This window comes from Lissotriton helveticus, chromosome 1_1 (assembly GCF_964261635.1).
Source record: "Lissotriton helveticus chromosome 1_1, aLisHel1.1, whole genome shotgun sequence".
In the NCBI taxonomy this organism is placed as follows: Eukaryota; Metazoa; Chordata; class Amphibia; order Caudata; family Salamandridae; genus Lissotriton; species Lissotriton helveticus.
This window is the reverse complement of record NC_136057.1, coordinates 1741985001-1742006514: the sequence shown is the minus strand read 5'-3', so window position 1 is coordinate 1742006514 and position 21514 is coordinate 1741985001. Positions and strand designations below refer to the sequence as shown.

At 49.9% G+C, this 21514-nt stretch overlaps 1 protein-coding gene across 1 annotated transcript in view; it reads right to left on the bottom strand.

Moving 5' to 3' along the window:
- RNASEH2A (ribonuclease H2 subunit A) overlaps positions 1 to 21514 on the bottom strand; it is a 100625-nt gene that overhangs the window by 6816 nt on the left and 72295 nt on the right. The window lies entirely within an intron of this gene.

The following is a 21514-nucleotide window of genomic DNA, read 5'->3' as shown; positions in this document are numbered from 1 at the left end:
AGCTTTGTTTCGTCTGGACTCCATTTGCAGCTTATTTATAAGTCCTGAGATGGGTACCCCAAACTTTCAGGGAGGCATCCATTGTTATGATATAGTCTGGAATTTGATTTGGATATGAGATACCTCTGGACAGATGTAAAGTTTGTGTTCAACAAGACATGGCTGTTTTAATTCTTGAAGTTATTTGAATGAGGTCGAGGACTCCCGCGCCTGCAGCCACTGCTTGTCCAGTTCCTCTTTAAGTGGGCGCATTTGTTGTCTGTAATTCAGAATAAGAGTGATGCAGGAAGAAATCATTCCCATGAAGAATTGTAGATCCGGACAGAAGCTGACGTTGTAGACAGTCTGTGAGCGAATTGTCAAATCTTTACCTGCCTGTCTTGGGAGGGGAAGGCTTGGTTTTGCACAGTGTCTAGGAATTCTCCCAAGAACGTCAACTTTATTGTGAGATTTTTGATGGTTGACGGTGAGACAGTGTGGTGAACAATGGGAGGCATGTGGAAGTGGCTGTTGCTGCTTGTGGGTGTGAGAAAGCTCTTATGAGCCAATCGTACAACTTTGGAAAGACTTGGGCTCCGTTTTGCCCAGGATGGGCTGCTACTGGGGCCAGCATATTAATAAAAAGGGTTTTTTGATCAGAAAGAAATGTGTCGAATACAAATCCTTTCTGAAGTTTTGGAACCACTTCTATAGCTCCCTTCTTCAGCAAGATTGAGATCGGATTCAAGGGTTGTTTTAAGTGAGGGAGAGGTGGTCCTGTTAGTGGGGTATTTTGGAGGTCATAAGAGAAACTCCAGGGTGTGTCCTCACTTTGAGCATTCGCTTGTCAGATGTTATGCTGAACCACTGATGAAGGTGGTTTGAAATTCAACCACCAATACGGGTTAGTGAAGAGTGTGGGGTAGTCTCCACTAAATTATGGTCATTGTTTTCTGTTAGAATCTCTGCCGCTGGCAGACCATTTTTCTCTGTCTGAGTGCTTATATGCAGCCACTGGCGGTAGTCTGTGTTGTAGCTGTTGTGCATAATGGGGACGGTAATGTGTCAGGCTGGACTGATATTGTTGCCTGTAGGATTGGTCACCACCTCTAAAGGAATAAGCTCCTTTTGCTCCTTGAAAGGGCTGCTTCCTATACTGGAGAGTCCCCAGGGACTTCGCTGTATCTGTGTCAGCCTTGATGGACCGTAGCAGATTATCAACATGTTTGCCACACAACGATTCACCATCAAAGGGCATGTTGAGTATCTTACTTTGGATCTCTGGGCGGAAGGAAGTGGATTTTAACCATCCTGGTTTGCGGAGAACAGCCACTCCAGCAAGTTGCCAAACCCAGTAAGAGAGGTCAATGGCGCAGTTGATCATCTCTGCCAATATGCTTTCACACTCCTGTAAACTTTTGCGAGCTTCCAGCTTGGCGTCTTCTGGTAACATGGCAATGTAAGTGGACATATCTGACTTCATTTGGCTGTCAAAAGGGCCTAAGATAGCCAGGGAGGTTCCCACTCTTACTCTCGTGGCTGCCTTGGAGGACAATTTCTCCCAATATTATCAAACCGCCAATCATCCCTATCTGGAGGAGAGGAAATTGGTGTGGACGGGTTCTAGAGCGCCACTTGGGATACCCCAAAGTCTGGTTTCTGCTGCCCAATCAGACAAGTTAGAGTAATCAGGGGCTTTGCATTTTTGGGCTAATCTTGGGATGACTACTGAAACCGTAGCCAAGTTGTTCATGGCTTTAGGACCACCTTGCCCAAAATAAAAAAATGGGGGGGGGGGGCATGGCTAGCAGCCAAGCATGGTGGCTGTGTAGCGGAGGAGCCCTGTGAGTAAAGCGGCCCCATCCCATAAATCCGTACAATAATCCGGCTTAATTCCACCTCTGAAGGCAGATCCCGAGGTCGGGGACCAAGCTGCACCGTCCGGTGAAACTCCGGTAAAAATCCGGAACCGAGAACCAAGAGAGGCGAGAGGTATCCGACAGCTGCCTGCACGCGGAACGGCAGCACCGATCTGGAGTACCCGTTTGCCCGACCGGAAATAGGGGTAGAACGGGAGCATCGAACGGAAGTCGGCCCCGACATCGATGGCATGAAAAACCTTCGGAGAAACGCGACCCGATAAAGAGAGGAAGTAAGGGCGAAGATATAAACGCGGACCACGCGGGAGGAGACCGAGGCACCTACAAGAGGCTGGAGCCTTTAAGAGCGGCAAAGACATAGATCGCGCTCCGCAGTCGTGCCTGGGCTGACGGACTTGGCTGCGGGGAACTGGACGGCAATAGATCCCTGGCCGTAAGTCTACCGCCAAGCGCATTCTCCCCCCCCTCCCTCGGAAAGCCACCGACAAACAAACACCACACCGCCACTCACTGAAAGTGCACCGGCGAGTCAGAGGGTGCGTGAGCCTCGGAGAGGGAAAGAAGGACACAAGCGACCGGCAACTGAGCCCGCACCCCGCAGACGAGCCGCGGGAGGGGAACAAGACACCAGGTGCAGGTGCCAGTTAGTGATACTGCCAGAGGAGGGCAACAGGGGGGCTCATGGACAGAATTGGAGATTTGGGCTCTTGAAGGGGACAAACGTGAATCAGGGGCCAGGGCCGGGCGCACCACGCGGCCTGTCTGCATAAGCCGATACGGAAGACATAGTACACTCAGGTATAGTGACAATAAGAAGGAAGTGCCTCCCTATAACGAGCCCATAACAGCTACCCCCGACGATGGCAAGATTAAAGCATCTCTGGGGGCCTAGGACATGGCAGCAGCGCGCACTATAAGGCCATAACAGCACCTAATTGAAGGGCGCCCTCGCGCTGTGACACTCATAACTACACGAATCTAGGTGCCAAGAACGGTACACGTGCCAGTAAAGAATCGACCGATTCCTGCAGATTCGTGACGGCAGACGCCATGACGGGCAGAGGACCGAGGAACACCACGACGCAGGCGAAACTAGACCAGTACGCCTATGAAAAAAATAATCCGACGCAGCCGGAAGGTCGCACCTCCACAGGAAGAAGCCCAGAGAGTGAGGGGGCAAAAAAAATAACGCTGAAGGACATAATGAAGACTCTGTCCAATGTGCAAACGACGATGGGATCCATCTCCACAGATGTTAACCTACTACGAGCGGACCTTCACAAGATGACAGAACGGTATAAACAAGTAGAGGTGGTCACGAAATCCCTGGTGGAAGACACCTCAGAGTTGCAATTGGCGGTGGAACGTCTGGAAGCCGTGAATAAACATCTGACAGTGAAGCTGGATGATCAGGAGGGGCGCTCAAGACGGAATAACGTTCGAATTCTTGGGGTGCCGGAGTCGGAGGGCAGGCGATCGATGGATCTATATGTCGAAGACCTGATCAAGACCAGGCTGCAACCCAAAGGATTGTCGCATTTTTTCTAAGTGGAGAGAGCGCACAGAATACCCGGCGGCGCACTAAAGCCGGGAGCAGCACCAAGACCGGTGCTAGCCAGACTGTTTAATTTCAGAGATAGGGATGCCATCCTCGAAGCAGCAAGGATTTCGCCGCCAATCAAGATACAGAACTCAACAATTGCCTTCTTTCCAGACTACACGGCAGAAGTATCCCGGCGCCGGAAAACTTTCCTGGAAGTCAAGAAAGCATTGAGAGCGAAGGACCTGCCTTACTCTATGTTATTCCAGGCAAGACTGAGAGTAGTTGCCGATAACAAGACATGTTTTTTGACACGCCGGACCCTGCACAAGATAGGTTGGAAGGATGGCGACAAGTAGGAGCACCTCGCCGTACCAACAGAGGTCAGCGTAATCAGCAGGGTGAGGACCTCACAGGAACACAGACGTCGGGACGAAGCAATCAGGACAACCCGTCGGAAACGGGATCGGTGGAAGGCGAACAGCGACCAGGCTCCTGAGGATCCGGTTCTCGCAGCCATAACAGTTGTCCTTTACTAGGACGGGCGTGTTGCCCTTGAGTTCTGGACAGGGAGACGCTAAGGAGGGCAGGAGGGGCCGCTGCCTCCATGGGACTCCTAACCCCAGCAAGCAAGTACAATGGTGTGGGACAGGGATGAGCACTCTGCTAAGTTGGGGAGGTGGGCGGTTCTATGTCCATTGAGCAGGGAGGCAGGGAGGGGGGATGGGGAGAGGGACTCAGTTGTTAGTGTTACACACGTTACGACAAGCTACGACAGAGCATACACACACACCACTCGACAGGGATGCGAACATATCGTACTGATAATGGAGCGATGGCAGGGCACACCCAGAACACCTCACTATGACACACTGTTCACAATCTACCACACATAGTGGCATAATGCAGCAGACCACGGTTACACCTCTACGGATATGAACATGGAACGTAAGGGGGTTAGGGGACAAAATCAAAAGGGGGCTAGTATTGCAGGCTATCAAGCAACAAGGCCCAGCATTGGTCTTATTACAAGAAACACATCTCCCAGGGAAAGCATTCCAGGCACTAGACAGACAAGGCTATAGAATGGCAGCACACTCAGAGTTTACCTCAGGCTCAAGGGGGACAGGTATCCTGGTGAAGAAGTCCTCCCCGTTCATTCTTTTACAGACCAGGGTGGATAACCAGGGACGTTTCGCAGCGATCCACGGACAATGGGAAGGCCAACTCCTAAACATAGTGTCAGTCTATGTGCCTCCAGCACTTCACACAGTTGCCCTGCCGGCACTGGGAGAATTTCTGTTGAATCTCCCAGCGGGGACCACCATCATTGGGGGTGACTTTAATTCAGTGGTAGATTCGACAATAGATAAATTCCCGATACGGGCCCACACATCCGGCCATTCCAGTTTCCAGGGTTTTTTGGAGGCAATGGGTCTGACGGACGTATGGAGACACAAACACCCCACCGCGAAACAATACACCTATCATTCAACGGTACACAATAGTCTGTCCCGTATAGACTATTTCCTGATGCTTGGTGACTGAATGCAAAACGTAGACACCATAAATATATTGCCATGGCGAATATCTGACCACTCTCCGCTATTATTGACTCTCTCCAGCAGGGAAAAGACTCGTAAAAGAATATACCCCATATACCCTAATTATCTGAAAATCCCCAAAATTAACAAGGATCTCAAGAAAAAGACTAAATATTTCTTTGAAGAAAACGAAACGTCGGTAACCTCTCCCTCAATTCTTTGCAAAGCCTACAAGACGGTCCTCCGAGGCCAAGCAATAGCTTCCATTGCTGGGTACAAAAAAGCACGACACCAGGCACTCACGGAGTTAGAATTGTCATAGCACACAGCGAACATGGCTCATATGGCAGATCCCACGACGAGCTCAGCACACAATCTGCACATATGCCAGCAGCAGTATAAGGAACATCTCAGACTACAGGTAGTCGACAGTATCGCGGTCAGTGCACATAGAATCTATGATGTGGGAGATAAGGCCGGAAAAATGCTAGCTTGGTTGGACAAGAAAGGGGGAGGCACTAGAGGCATACAGCAATTACACACATGGGAGGGGACCCTTCAGACGCACCCCGTGGAGATTATACGCACTTTAGCGGAACACTTTGAAACAGTTTACACCCCAGAAAGTGAAGTCACGGAGAGTGCAGCATGGACCTCCCTCAGCCACATCGTGACCCGGACACTTCCACCGGAAGCGGTCCAGGACCTACACGCAGACCTCACGGTCGAGGAAATACAGCGAGCTATACATGCGATACAATTGGGAAAAGCCCTGGGCCCAAATGGGATCCCCATAGAATGGTACAAACTCATGTCTGACAAGCTCAGCTCACCACTGCTGGCAATGTACACGGAGAGCCTATCGAACGCGGAACTCCCGTCGGACCAACGGACCGCAAAGATATTAGCAATCCCGAAACCCGGAAAGCCGCCGATGGAGTGCTCATCTTATCGCCCGATTTCTCTTCTTAATGCGGAAGCGAAAATTCTAGCGAAACTTCTAGCTAATAGATTAATGACCCATCTCCTGCTATTGATACACCCAGACCAATCGGGCTTCATGCCAAATAGAAACACTGCTCTAAATCTCAGGCGTTTACATGGGATCCTAGCTCGGGCCCCATTATTATTGGAGCCAGCGGTGATCCTTTCACTGGATGCTAAGATGGCGTTCGACATGGTAGAGTGGGGACACCTCTTCGCAGTCCTATCGCTTATGAGATTTGGCCCTAAATATATAGCTTGGATACGCCTCCTATACGCCAATCCAATAGCTCGGATCATAGCTAATGGCCATATCTCACACACGATCCAACTGATAAGGGGAACCCGTCAGGGCTGTCCCCTATCACCCTTGCTGTTTGCTCTGGTTCTGGAACCGCTGGCGACGCGGATTAGGTCAATTCCATTACTGAAAGGGATTAGCTGGAAGGAGGGATGGGAAGATCGTATATCGCTCAACGCAGACGATATGTTGGTGTATTTGACGGACCCGGACAGGAGCATACCGGCACTCCTCGCACTCTGTGATGCCCACGGGAAAACGTCGGGCTACACTTTAAATTGGTCGAAATCTGTACTATACGTCCTGAAGGGACCGGAACCCTCACTGGCAGCGGACTGCCCGCTTCTGCGCACCACGGGCTCCTTTGAATACCTTGGCATACATATCACCGACAGTCCGACGGAATTCTTTGCCAAAAACCTGGAACCACCCCTGGAACGTCTGCGCAGCGACGTGAAGCATTGGGCGTCTCTGCCCCTAACACTCCTCGGACAAGCAGCACTCTACAAAATGATGGCTCTCCCGAGGTTTCTGTACGCGCTAGAGAACACCCCATACTCTGTCTCGCCACGATACTTTCAACAGGTAACGGCATTGGTATCCAATCTACTGTGGAATAACCGCCCGGCACACATTGCACATGTTAAACTGAACAGAAGTTGGAACGGGGAGGAATTGCACTACCCAACCTGCAAATGTACTACTGGGCAACGCAGCTCAAAACTATTAACCAGTGGATTCATGCGCCTCAGGATGACCCGGCCTATAGGGCCGATAGAGGACAATTAGGCACAGACAGCATGCTATTGGTGCTCTATAACAGAGGCCAGGCTACAAAATTGATAGGGCCCCCGAAGCACACGGCCACGCTATGGCACACTGCGCAAGCGAAATTGGGTTGGAAGGGAACAATCACTAAGCTCACCCCGCTCTGGGACACCAAGGCCCTGGGACAACTGAGGCGCAGCAAGGGGTTTGCTCAATGGGACAGCATCGGAATATCCACGGTAGGGGACTTATGGGACAAGGGAACAATGGTGCTGTTCGCCCTGCTCCAGCGACAATACAACTTGGGGCCGAACGAAACTTATAGGTACGTGCAGATCAGGCACGCATTGCTACAGGCAATACCGGCAGAAACCCACATTCCAGAATCCTCCCCATTAGAAGACCGGCTGCTCACTGATTACATGCAACACGGTGCTACCTCACTTACCAACCGAAAGCTGACCAATAACCTATCGGACCCTACACTGAAGTTACGAGAGAGATGGGTGGAAGAATTGGGTGAAATGGATGACACGGAATGGAATGAGGCACTAGCATCCCCAAGAGAGGTGGGAATTTCGGCCAAGTTCAGACTGGTACAGCTCAAATTTCTACATAGAATATACCACACTACACAAGCTGCAGAGGGCCCCGCATCCCTATTGTCTTCGTGGTTGTGGAGAGGAAGGGACGCTAATCCATACCCTCTGGGAATGCCCATTGATAGCTGAATATTGGCGACCGGTGATGCGCACTATTTCACAAACACTTAAGGTCTCCCTGCTACCAGAGCCACGTAAATGTATTTTGAATATGTGGGAGCCGAATGACTTATCCAGATATGGTCAGACGTGGGGCACATTGGGCATCATGGTGGCAAAGAGATATAGCACAGTTGTCGGGTGCGTCGGAACTACCCACCTTAGCGCAGTGGTGCAGGAACATGGACATGCTATTGATAACATAACGAGCGGTGTACGTAACTAGGGCTTGCCCTCGTAAATGGAACAAAGTGTAGACTCCTTGGAATGTATGTAGGGGGGATATATGTGATCCATTGCCGGAAGATGATGTCACCAGTTCAGATGAAGAAGAAGAAGGGGATTAGGGCAGGTATTAAAAGGTTGCAGACCTAAGACAACTGAGTAGAGATATGTCACACATGATGTTGTAATGTTAAACCTCGGTTGTGCACGACTGTATACTTACATCTTCACAGTACTATTGTCGTATTGACTGTCAACGTGTATGTTTGTTACACTGGAAAATAATAAACATTGTTTAAAAAAAATAATAATAAAAAAAAATCTATAATCAAGATGGCCCTCACCAATTTCTTGGTAGGTTCTTTAAAATCACTGGGGAAACAGTCCGCTTGTCTGGTGAGCATTGGAAGTTCACATTGTTTGGTTGCCCTCTTCATCAAATTATGAAAGCAGCCAATATCTTCTGGCAGAGTCTACTGATGCCCCGCTGGTGGGGATGGAGTGGGGATGAGAGTTGTCATTCCACTCATTGGGCACCGGTCTTTTGTCCGTAGACGGAGCATTGTCAGCTGGGGGGGGGGGCCTAATGGGGAGGTGCAGGTGGCAGAAATCTGCGACAATAGTGTTGGAGCAAAGTTTGCAAATTGGTAACCAGAGACAAAGGCATTGTAATAGAAGGTTACTGTTGGTCTTGTATTGAATATTCATGTTGGCATGGTTCGGAGTGCTGTATCGCAGACTAATAGTCCTCCTGATACTTATCATCCTCAAAGTCTTGGCATTTGATATGTAGTTGGGACGGACTACTAGTTACCCCAAAGGGCCCTTCATCATTGGAGTCTTCATCTAAGAGGTGTGCAGGTGGATAGGGCAACACCGTACTTTGAGATATGTGGGCTGGCAGAATTATGGCTGCAGAAGATGTATAGAGACAACAAGAGAGATGTCTGGGCTGTTCCTAGGGGGAGAAAGAAATAAGGAGAAGGTCACTAAGGTATAAGGGCTAGTGCTCAATGGAGGACCACCCCTGGGTATCCAATTTGTTGGATATAATGGCCTCACACACCCTTGCGAGTGTCATGCTTCATCCTAGGCAATGCTCCTAGTCGGGCAGGCGGTGCAATGCCCAACGGGCTCACCTCAAAGAGGGGCTCTTTATCAGGGATCTTTTATCCAACTGCCTATGGGTGAAGTGGGGGTGAGGGGCCAAGACAGAGTAGATAGTGCGGGTGAGGATAAAATGTGGTACAAGGTACCGGAAAACAATTTTATTCTGGTGGTCCTCTACCACAATTACAATCAAGGGCAGCCGGTGTTCATGGGAACTTTGGTTTCCCAGATTGGACCGGGGCTAAAGTGCAAATGGTGTGGTCAACATGTTTCTCGCTTCTAGTACATTGACTGCGATTCTTCAGGACCTAGTAACAATCTACAAAACATGACCTAATGATTAGTATCAGTGTTAAATACAGCACATAAGTTGTACTACCGGACCCGGTCCAATCTGGGAAACCAAAGTTCCCATGAACACCGGCTGCCCTTGATTTTAATTGTGGTAGAGGACCACCAGAATAAAAATTTTTCCGGTACCTTGTACCACATTTTATCCTCACCCGCACTATCTACTCTGTCTTGGCCCCTCACCCCCACTTCACCCATAGGCAGTTGGATAAAAGATCTCCGATAAAGAGCCCCTCTTTGAGGTGAGCCCGTTGGGCATTGCACCGCCTGCCCGACGAGGAGCATTGCCTATGATGAAGCATGACACTCGCAAGGGTGTGTGAGGCCATTATATCCAACAAATTAGATACCCAGGGGTGGTCCTCCATTGAGCACTAGCCCTTATACCTTAGTGACCTTCTCCTTCTTTCTTTCTCCCCCTAGGAACAGCCCAGTCATCTCTCTTGTTGTCTTGATATCTGGGGCTACGACTGCGGCCGGACCTTCCATTCTCTTTTCTCTGAATGGTAATCAAAGCCCTACTGGATCACAGTTGATCCTTATCCTCCCCTACCCTTTGTTACATGTAGAAGATGTATCCCTTACAGGGGTCAAAGACAATGGAGGAAATGTCATATTTGCAGGGGTCTTTGCTGTCGTCATTGACTATTCCACTGTTGGTCTCTTCGTCGACGGTAATGCAAATGACAGCAACGTCAACTGTAGCATCGCTGACAGTATTACCATAGACAGTGGTGTAAGCTGCAACTATTGCGCCAGCGAGGACTGTGTCGTCGACGGGATCTTCATCAGTAAGTTTAGGTGGGACGCCGTCGACGGAATCTTAGGTCGATGGGCATTTTAATATCCTCATTATGATAGTCAATGACAGCATTGAAGAGGAGATGATCATAGGAGATAATGCTCTGGTAAAAGTAGACTTTGTTACCAAAGATGCAGTGGTAGACGAAGTTGTCGTCAACCACGAGAATATAACTGCAGAGCTTGACGCTTTCTTAATTGATTCGGTTGTCGACAGAACAGACTGAAGCACCTTTGGAAAGCGCTTCTTACAGGGAAGGAGTGGTAGGCTCAGAGTGAACCTTTTGTGAGGTCATTTTTCCCTTTTTGGAGGGGGGAAGAAGGTCCTCATGCCTCTTTTCGTGCTCAGTAGTAGTATGTTTAGATTTTTAATGGCCTTTGAAGGTGGCTCTGAGACAAATTTTTCTTTATATTTCTGTCTTTTGAAGGAAGATGAAGTCTGTGAAGACTGATCTCTACCCTCCTCAGATAAAGGGTACTCTTTAGTTTTCAGCTTTTGCAGCCACATCAAAAATCCACCTTCCCTGTCTCAGTGGCGTCACTAGGGTTGGTGTCACCCGGTGCGGGTAACTCATGGTGTTACCCCGTCACGACTTACCGCATGGACCATCTCACCCTCTGCCTGCACCATATTCCCTCTGCCTGCACCATATCCTCTTTGCCTGCACAATCTCTCCCTCTGTCCGCACCATCTGCCCTCCGCCTGCACCATCTCTCCCTCTGCCTGCACCATCTCTCTTCCGCCATCTCCCCCTCCGCCTGCACCATCTCCCCCTCCGCCTGCACCATCTCTCCCTCCGCCTGCACCATCTCTCCCTCCGCCTGCACCATCTCTCCCTCCGCCTGCACCATCTCTCCCTCCGCCTGCACCATCTCTCCCTCCGCCTGCACCATCTCTCCCTCCGCCTGCACCATCTCTCCCTCCGCCTGCACCATCTCTCCCTCCGCCTGCACCATCTCTCCCTCCGCCTGCACCATCTCTCCCTCCGCCTGCACCATCTCTCCCTCCGCCTGCACCATCTCTCCCTCCGCCTGCACCATCTCTCCCTCTGCCTGCACCATCTCTCCCTCTGCCTGCACCATCTCGCCCTCTGCCTGCACCATCTCGCCCTCTGCCTGCACCATCTCGCCCTCTGCCTGCACCATCTCGCCCTCTGCCTGCACCATCTCGCCCTCTGCCTGCACCATCTCGCCCTCTGCCTGCACCATCTCGCCCTCTGCCTGCACCATCTCGCCCTCTGCCTGTACCATCTCGCCCTCTGCCTGCACCATCTCGCCCTCTGCCTGCACCATCTCGCCCTCTGCCTGCACCATCTCGCCCTCCGCCCGCACCATCTCCCCTCCGCCCGCACCATCTCTCCCTCTGCCCGCACCATCTCTCCCTCTGCCTGCACCATCTCTCCCTCTGCCTGCACCATCTCTCCCTCTGCCTGCACCATCTCTCCCTCTGCCTGCACCATCTCTCCCTCTGCCTGCACCATCTCTCCCTCTGCCTGCACCATCTCTCCTCTGCCTGCACCATCTCTCCTCTGCCTGCACCATCTCTCCTCTGCCTGCACCATCTCCCCTCCGCCTGCACCATCTCTCCCTCCGCCTGCACCATCTCTCCCTCTGCCTGCACCATCTCACCCCCTGCCTGCATCATCTCCCCTCCGCCCGCACCATCTCTCCCTCTGCCTGCACCATCTCTCCCTCCGCCTGCACCATCTCTCCCTCCGCCTGCACCATCTCTCCCTCCGCCTGCACCATCTCTCCCTCCGCCTGTACCATCTCGCCCTCCGCCTGCACCATCTCTCCCTCCGCCTGCACCATCTCGCCCTCTGCCTGCACCATCTCTCCCTCTGCCTGCACCATCTCTCCCTCTGCCTGCACCATCTCTCCCTCTGCCTGCACCATCTCTCCCTCTGCCTGCACCATCTCTCCCTCTGCCTGCACCATCTCTCCCTCTGCCTGCACCATCTCTCCTCTGCCTGCACCATCTCTCCCTCCGCCTGCACCAGCTCTCCCTCTGCCTGCACTGCCTGCACCATCTCCCCCTCTGCCCGCACCATCTCCCCTCCGCCCGCACCATCTCCCCTCCGCCTGCACCATCTATCCCTCTGCCTGCATCATCTCCCCCTCCGCCTGCACCATTTTTCCTCTGCCTGCACCATTTCCCCTCCGCCTGCACCATCTCTCCCTCTGTCCGCACCATTTCCCCTCCGCCTGCACCACCATCTCACCCCCGCCTGCACCATCTCACCCCTGCCTGCACCATCTCACCCTCTGCTTGCACCGTCTCACCCTCTGCTTGCACCGTCTCACCCTCTGCCTGCACCATCTCCCTCTCTGCCTGCACCATCCACCCCCTCCGCCTGCACCCCCCTCCCCCGCCTGCTGCTCTTTTAACCCTTTCCTCGTCGCCTTCTCCCACCCCCCCTCCCCCTCCCCCTCCCCATGGTTTCTCCCTCACAGTTCTTGGCTCTTCTCAAAGTGATTGAAATAAACTCATAAAATGCGCTTTGAATGCATGCGCACAACACTGAATGAAAAAGTTTAAATAGACACAGAAGACACACGCCCTCACCTTCGAGCACACGCAGGGAGGTGGGGGGAGGCTGGCCAGGATGGGGGCAGAAAACATCTAAAATGGGGGTATTACGGAGAAAACCTGACCAGAAAACATGCGCCTTGCAGTGGATATAAACACAGGAGAAGCTTATTAACTAAAAGTCAAACTTAGTTCGCATTATAATTCCGAGTAAGGCGTTTGCCTTACTGCTCACTCGGCTCTCACCTCAGGAACGACCAGCTTGTTCTGCGGCGACATTAGTTGGCTGTCAAGCATGCTAGAGGGGCTCCGGGTCCAGGGTGGGCAGGCGTCATTGGGCTGACATGAAGAAATCCACTCGGCACTCGTAAAATGTAACATAGGCAAAGCGGCCTTCTTCAAACGCACAAAGGCGTCACCGGGCTCAATGACCTCCGGCGCGGAGGAAGCAATGGGATGGATGCTGCGAAGAGGAAACCAGGCATGGCAGCAGCAGGAGAAAGAAAGAGACGGGTCCTTGGGAGAGAGGCTAACATCTGAGGCCTAGTCAGGGCAACTTCCTAGGACCCTGTGTCAGTGCGTACAGCGCGCTGGTGGCTGCAGAAACTGACTGCGCCTGCACTAATCTGTTGATCCGTTCCCGCTCAGAGAGAGCCCATCATCAACATCAATTAACGCAACCAACAGAGGGGGGTGTGGCTGATACTCAGTGATGATGACGTCAAGGAGCCTGGGACTGGGAGAGCAGCCTCTCTGCTTGTCAGAGAGGCACATCGTTTCACCAGGCTCAAGGTTCATTATAAAGCAAAGCAGAGGTGAGGCGAGGCTGTAGCCTAACGGTGTCACCCATGTGATGGTGTCACCCGGTGCGGTCCGCACCCCCCTAGTGACGCCACTGCCCTGTCTTTCAGGGTCTTCTGAGAAAAAGCGCAACAGATCTTATGCTTTGGATAGAGCCAATATATACATTTCTTATGTGGTTCATCCGAATGAAGCCTCTTCCTCCCACAAGTGTCACAGGATCTGAAAAGTCCTTTTTGGGGAGTTGGGGCTTGGTGTCTAGTCAGAATATGCAGGTAGTAGAAGTAGTGATGATTTTTGGAAGTAAATTCCTTTGAAAAACGGAGACAAATTGTCATTTGAGCTGAGCTCAAGGAGACTCCCCTCACACAACGTGCGGTAGAAAATCTGGGGGATTTAGCCTCTCTTGAGAGCGCAATCATAGCATCGAGCACATGCTAATATACAATTATGCAATTCATTCATATGTGTTCTAGAGAAACACAATTGACTTTTTTTTTTATTTCTTTCAATCTGCTGTTCAGTTGTAATGTTCTTAGCCACAAAGCCAACATGCTTTTCGTCGCGATACTGGTTGCGCCTAGGATATTTCATGCAAAAATATTTGCAGTGGTCGGAAAACCACAAAAGATGGGAGTGGATCTTCGGATCCCCATGAAGTGTGGAAACAAACTGATGTCGGCGCACAAAGGTGGTGCTTATTTGCGGCTTCTCTCCGTCCCTTCCAGGGCAGTGTTAAGTTACCTTGGAGCCATACAATACACTGCACCTAATGGAATACGAGGAGCACTGATGAAAAACTCAAGATTCAGTCAGGTGCCTGGGATATTCTTAAGGGGACGAATCTGCAGTAAGAAGTAACCTTCAGAGGGCCATCATAATGGGCAGAATCCCTAAGGGAAATTCTGATATTAGTGGAGGGTTTTTCAGATTTTACAGCCAATTATCATTTTATAAGCGTTATGTCTTCCCTCAAGAGCTGAGACATGGGGCCATCATCCAGTTGCATCTCTCTGCCTAAATAAACAAACAAATACATAATTCATAGTAAACATTCTAGAGGATAGCAGGGCACTGCTAGGCATGAAAAAGATATCCAGGGACACATTTCTGGAAAAAATAAAAATAGTCTCCGAGAAAACCTTACTGAAGTGCCAACACGCAGAGCTCCGATGAGGGACCCCCTCAAACACCATGGCGTTTGACTTCTAAAGTATGGTGCCGGAATACAGAGCACCAATGTCTCACTAACTGAAGCTTGGGGCTCTTCAACCGCAGTGAATGTGCTACTGAAATGGTTCCGTGTCCAGCCTTCCAGGCTTCTTGAAGTCTCACACTGTGGAAGCGGTTTACCCGTGCGGCCATATATAAAAGACCCAGCGCCGGAGAACTGGTAGAGCTGAAGAGGAGACACATCTGTGCTGATGCGCACGACTGGCTCCACTGAGCAAGGGTACGAGCTCAAAGTATGCAGTCAAACACCGGAAACACCGCCACTATTGAGAACAAGACAATAATAATGTCTAAATAAGAGAAACGCGTTCAGGGGGAGGTCACACTGGTGGCGCCTGTGTCGGAGCTCATTATTTCACCCTATACAGTGGTTAAATATAGAGGCGAGCGCCGCCCCGGCTCCTCTCCGCTCCATGCCCCTCCGGGGCTGGTGTCTCTCTCCCCGGGACAACAGAGCTGTCGCAGCCACTTACTGTGACATGTTCATCACAACCCTCGAGGGCCCTGGTACAGCAGGCTGCCCTTCCTCGGTCTCTCCGGAGCCCTCTGCTCTGCTGAACTCTCCTCTTCCCACCAACCCAGGGGCAGAAGTTGAGACCAATTGACGACATGAAAACAAGTTCTTGAGCGCTCGCGGCTCATCTATGCGGTTTTAGGCACTCTCGGTGATAGGTCATACTGCCAGCATCTTCAGAAAGGGTCACAGATTCGAAATATCCCACTCTACCCTATCCTCAGCCGAGAAGAGGAAGGCCAGACCAGTCATACTACCATAGTAGGGAACTGCAACTTTAAAGTCTGGCCGATTTGTTCATACAATTTAATAAGCTCAATCAACTCTTCCAATAACATTTTTCAGACTTTTTAGGATGAATTCTCACGGAGTCTACCCCAACCAGGAATGATCGATGTATCTATTCCAAAGAAGAGGCCGTCAGTCACAGTGAGAAGTGAAAGGGAAGTGCAAAAAGAAGTTGTGTTTTCATCTACTACAGCAAAGTGATAGGCTTTGTAAACATTTTACATGCAGAAAGAATAAAAGGGTATCTCACATTTACAACGCATCTTTACAACAACCTAGCTTTACTACAAATCTTTTACAACTCACAAGCCTTTACATCGCAGGCATAGGTAATAAGCAACCTTTTTTTCTTTCTTTTTTTAGTTGAAGGGATGGGTAGTGGTAAATACTTTAGAGGTCAGGGGTTGGTAAAGGGATGAATAGGGTTTTTAGGGTTCAGGGATGGGTAAAGGGAGGTAAGGAGTTTGTAGGGTTCGCAGGTGGGGTAAAGAGTTCAGAGGTCGGTCATAGACTGTGATACACATACCCCTAGAGCTCGAGGACTGTGGTCACTTAGCACTTTTGCAAACGCATTGGGGCTGGTAGATATTTGGAAAAGTCACAATCCCAATGTGAGACAATATAAGCATCTCAGCTGAGCACTGATGTGGGTTGCGGCTAGACTACATTTTCACACACACCACCTCGGTGGGACTCTTTCAGGGAGGGTGCCAGGGGGCACCGGGGGATATTGGACCAATCACCGGTGGAGGAGTCTATGTATGGACCGGTGTGGGACTGGTCTCTCCTGCCGTGGCTGTACCCCTACTTATTCAGGGATCACGAGTTTCAGGACCGGTTCGAGAAATGCACTGAACAGTACTTTGCAGAAAATACAGACTCTGTGCAGTCAGATTGTAAACTTTGGGAGGCATACAAGGTGGTTGCCGGGGATTTTGTGTGGGCGACAACTGGGGCGAAGCGCAAAGAAAAATGCACGCAGTGTGACAATTTGCAACTAGAGATAGTGAATCTCGAACTGGAAATTGGGTCGGTCCCTGGGGGTGACACCTGGCATAAACACGCACTCCAAATCAAGCAAAAAGAACTTCGAGGCTTGGAAGAAAATGCCACCCGTACACACACGATAGCCGCGCAAAGGCAGATATATGACTTGGGTGATAAAGCCAACAAGTTAATTGAATGGCTAGAGAGACGGGATAGAAGACGTAACTGGGTTTTTGAGATTCGGACCACACAGGGCGTGCAGAGGGGGACTGGTGCAGATATTGCAGAAGTATTTACAAGATATTATGAGGACATTTATCAGTCACAGACCCAACGGGGAACGAGGTCTGCAAAGAATTACTAAAGGACATAGCGTTGCCGACGCTTGGGGCAGAGGATAGGGAGGCGCTGGACTCGGACCTGGCCATAGAAGAAGTAGAAGGTGCCATAAGGGACTTGCAGTCTGGGAAGGCGGCGGGCCCGAATGGGCTCCCCGCAGAGTTATACAAGTGTGTGGCGGGAAAGCTTGCCCTGCACATGCTCAACATGTTATAGGCGGCGAGGGCGGAGGGTCAGCTTCCAGAAGATCTGAGGAGTGCAACCATAGTGGTCATCCCAAAGAAGTGTAAACCCCACGATCTCTGTAGTTCCTATAGACCCATCTCCCTCCTGAATTTCGATGCTAAGGTGTTAGCAAAAGTAATAGCAAATCGCTTGAGCCCAGTGATACAGTCCCTGATCCACCCGGATCAGTCCGGCTTCATGCTGCACAGGAGCACTAGGTTAAATACCAGACGTCCCTATGGCATAATGCATATAGTCTAAAAGCAAATGAACGAACCTGCAGCTCTTTTGTCACTTGATGCCCGGATGGCATTCAATAGTACCGAATGGACATATTTGTTTGCAGTCTTAGCCAGGATGGGACTTGGTCTGAACCTAATCGCGTGGATAGGGCCATTATATACTGCCCGCTGGTGCGAGTTAGAGTTAATGGGGTCATATCCAGAACGTTCATACTTCACAGGGGCACGCGACAGGGCTGCCCACACTCGCCGATGCTTTTTGCGTTGGCACTTCAACCACTGGCCGCTTGGGTATGAGGGGACCTGTTGTGAGGTATCAATGTAGGTGGGGGATGAGAAGTGCATCTCTCTCTATGCAGACGATACTCTGCTGTATGCCCATAGACCTCAAAAAACATTCCATAGGCTCATCCATATATTACAGACTTTTGGTACATACTCTGGATTCTGCAAAAACTGGGATAAATCCATGGTGTTCTCCCTGGTGGGCGAGCTCCCGGCCCAGAAGTCGACGTGTAAGGAACTGGTCCAGAAGGAATCGTTTAAAATACCTGGGCGTATGGATTACCAAGCCGGAGGTGGAGTTTATGCAGTTAAACAAACGCACAGCTGGACAGGTTGCGAGACGACGTGGGCCACTGGCGCCGACAGCCTGTCTCCCTTATTGGTAGAGCAGTTCTATTCAAAATGATGGCCCTGCCACGTCTATATATGCAATACAGAACACCCTGTATAAGATTCCAGTGGGTTTCTTTCGGGCTGTCGAGTCCAAGCAGCGAACGTTGTTGTGGGGGGTGGCAGCCCAAGGAAAGCGCTTAAAAAGCTTCAGCACGGTGTATACGAGGGGGGGGGGGGTTGGCTGTTACCAGATATTAGGAAACGCTACTAGGCCTCACAACTTATCAACATCAATGGGTGGGTCTTCTCAAAGCTCAAGGAGCCGGCATATCGGGTTGACAGATTAGCAATGGGCAAAGATAGCTACCTGGATGAGCTTTATAAGAAGAAGAAGGGTAACACGTCCCTCCCGATTCACACACAGACAGTGGTCGCAGCATGGCGGAAAGCAACTAAAATGACTGGCTGGGAGGCTAAACTCACAGAGCAAACCCCACTATGGGAGGGAGATTACCTTGGTGAAGTGAAGCACCTGGAAGGAATCAAGAGATGGATCATTATAGGTATCAACCTGTTGAGAGACAACTGTAAGGGAGGGAAGATGATTGAATTTGGTAACATACGGGTGGATTTTCAGATGGGGAAGGGAGAGTATCTTAGATATCGGCAATTACGACACGCACTTCATTGCCATCTGAAGGAAGGGGATCCGTTACCGAATATACACCACTTGAGGACAGACATCTGCTGGATCCCATGACAGACAGACAGAGCTATATCCCTCACATACAGGAAGCTAGTAAACAACTCCCCAGAGTGCATGGGTCCCTTGAGGGAGGCCTGGGAGTCTGATGTGGGTCTACTCGAGGATGATGACTGGGCTGAAGCCTTGCAGAGCCCCAAAGAAATAGTTATTAGGGCACGATTTAGGCTAATTCAGCTCCGTATTTTGCATTGATCATATGCTTCAAGAATGGTGCAGTACCGTATTGGAAATTGTATGTCTGAGGAGTGTGCGAGGGGCTGTGGTGAAAAGGGGTCATTCTTCCATATATTGTGGTTATGCCCCAAAATTCAAATATACTGGAAGGGCCTGGCCCGGGTGAGGACAACGGTGGTGGGTACCCAGGTCTCAGCCGAGGCGAGATGGCACATCCTTGAAGTGACAGGCGAGACGGTCTGGCTGAAATGGGCCAAGACCTGGCTTCCCTTGGCAGGAGGAGTGGCTAAAAGAAACATTGGCCGTGAGTGGGGTGCAGGGGAGAACTCGTCATTAGAATCTTGGAAGAAAGGTTTGGACTGGTGCCACTGGGCGGAACTATCAATATACCAGAGCAGGGGCTGCCCACATAAATGGGAAAAGATATGGGGAGCATGGACGAAATGTATAAGTTAATGGATAATGCCACGAGGAGCGACTCAAGGATCTTTAGAGAGGCTATGCAGCTAGTTGGACCCTGGATCGTAATAGTTGCAATAACAAGCTAATGGGAAATCTAATATCTGAAACCTAATGTATACACTGTACAGGTCAATCCACCAAACATACACATTGTATTGCGCTTATTTGAAGCATATGTTTATTGTTTAATAAAAAAATGAAAAAAAATATTAGTTGAGAGGTAAGTAGAGGTCAAAAGTAAAAAACACACAAATATATATACATTATTACAGAAAATAAATTAAGAATAATCATGTTTTAAAAAAATAAAAACTACATGTTGTAAAAAGTATGCATTACAAAATTACTTTACCATGTGGTACAATACTTTCCGTTGTAAACGTATGCATTGTAATAAAAGTTGTAATGTGCAAAGATGTAAAGGCTTATGTTATGTCTGATATTCATTAAAAAAACAAGCATTTCATAACAGCAACTACCTGTTCCCAGCTCTCTGCTTTCCTAGCACTACTTGTTCCAGAATTTTAAAAAAAATTATAACGGGGAAACCTTTATTCAACGACCACTGGACGAGATGACTGTGGCAAAATGGGGCTGCCCGTGAGTGGATTGTTGCTGCCGAGGTGACGGGGGATAGCGGCAAGAGCTGGTAAGATTGCCCGGCGGGAAGCGGGAGGCAAGAGGAGGCGTGATGCGCCGCTTCAGGAGCGGCAGCTGAAGGAGTGGAGCCCCGAGGCGGGAAGGACCCGGAGGAACGTCGACCCACGTAATTAGCCTGCACCGCCTGTGACGGGAGCCGGTGGCGACCGGAGGTGGGACGCCACCACACAAGGAGCAGCAAGAGTGGAACCTGAGGCGAGCGGGATATCTACTGATGTGATATGCAAACGCTGGCAAAAAAGGCCGTATTTGCCCCGGTTTGCAGATCGCATGCTAAAGTGAAGGCTGATTGAGGTATTTACGGTGCCCCAATACTTTTTGCGGGATTAGTTACTTATCTTGCCCCACTCGTTTTTCTTATTGACTCATTTTGTAAAAAACCTCTTACTGACTCATTTTGTAAAAACCTCTCTTCCTCAAAATGGCCGGGGCCATAAACTGCACACTCAATCCCCGCCTGAACACACAAGGCCCCTCAGTAGCTCCTTGTTAGATAATAAATCTGAGATAAGACTCCCCTGGTATGCAGGACCCTGAGCCTGCCGGAATTAAATGTGAAACTGCTCTGCCCTGCTATCAAAACAGCAACAACTAAAAGAGGACTAATGACTTCATCCTCCCTACTTGGTGGCCATTTTTAAACTACTCTTGCTCTCTTTGGTGGCCATCATGGACTAGTCCCTCTGACTTTTATTTACTATCGGCACCAAAGACTCCACATAGCTCTGTATTTAAATCTTTTTGTTCCCAAGTGTCTGTCCTTTACTGCGGTACTTTATTACTATTGTATTTTACACTTTATGTAACCTGGTGCTCTTGATGTGCTTAAGTATCTGCCTTCTACTGCAGTATTATAGTACTATTGGTTTCCTACATCTTATGTAATATACACTCATCCTCACTTTTACCCACCGACAGTGCAATGATTGCTACCTCATATTCCAGTGTCATATTTGCTATTGCAGTAATTTGTATGCACATATATTGGATTCAGTAATGCATTAGTAGTTTAGCCCTATTTTTATACTGTATATGCGGTAAGCTGCACCTATCTCACCTTTATCCCTATCATTCACTGTTCGCTACCTCATTTATTTGTTGGTCCTTCGATGTAAGCTACCTCACGATACTGCACTGATTATTACTACCTCATTCACTTCGCTTAGTCATGTAAGCTGCGCCCAGCCACTTTCTACACCTAAACTACACTGCTGTTACCTCGTACATTCTGATGTGTAAATTTGATTCCACCGAATCGGTTCTACCTCTCATATTTTGTACATGGTGTAAGCTGACTGCCATCTCGCATATAGGATACATTAGGTAAGCTGCACCTACGCACTGTTTATTCGTGGATTGCACTGACCTCTACCTCTTATACTTTTGGTCACTCACTAGTGTCATTCCTTGGCCCTGTAACTAGCGGCTGAC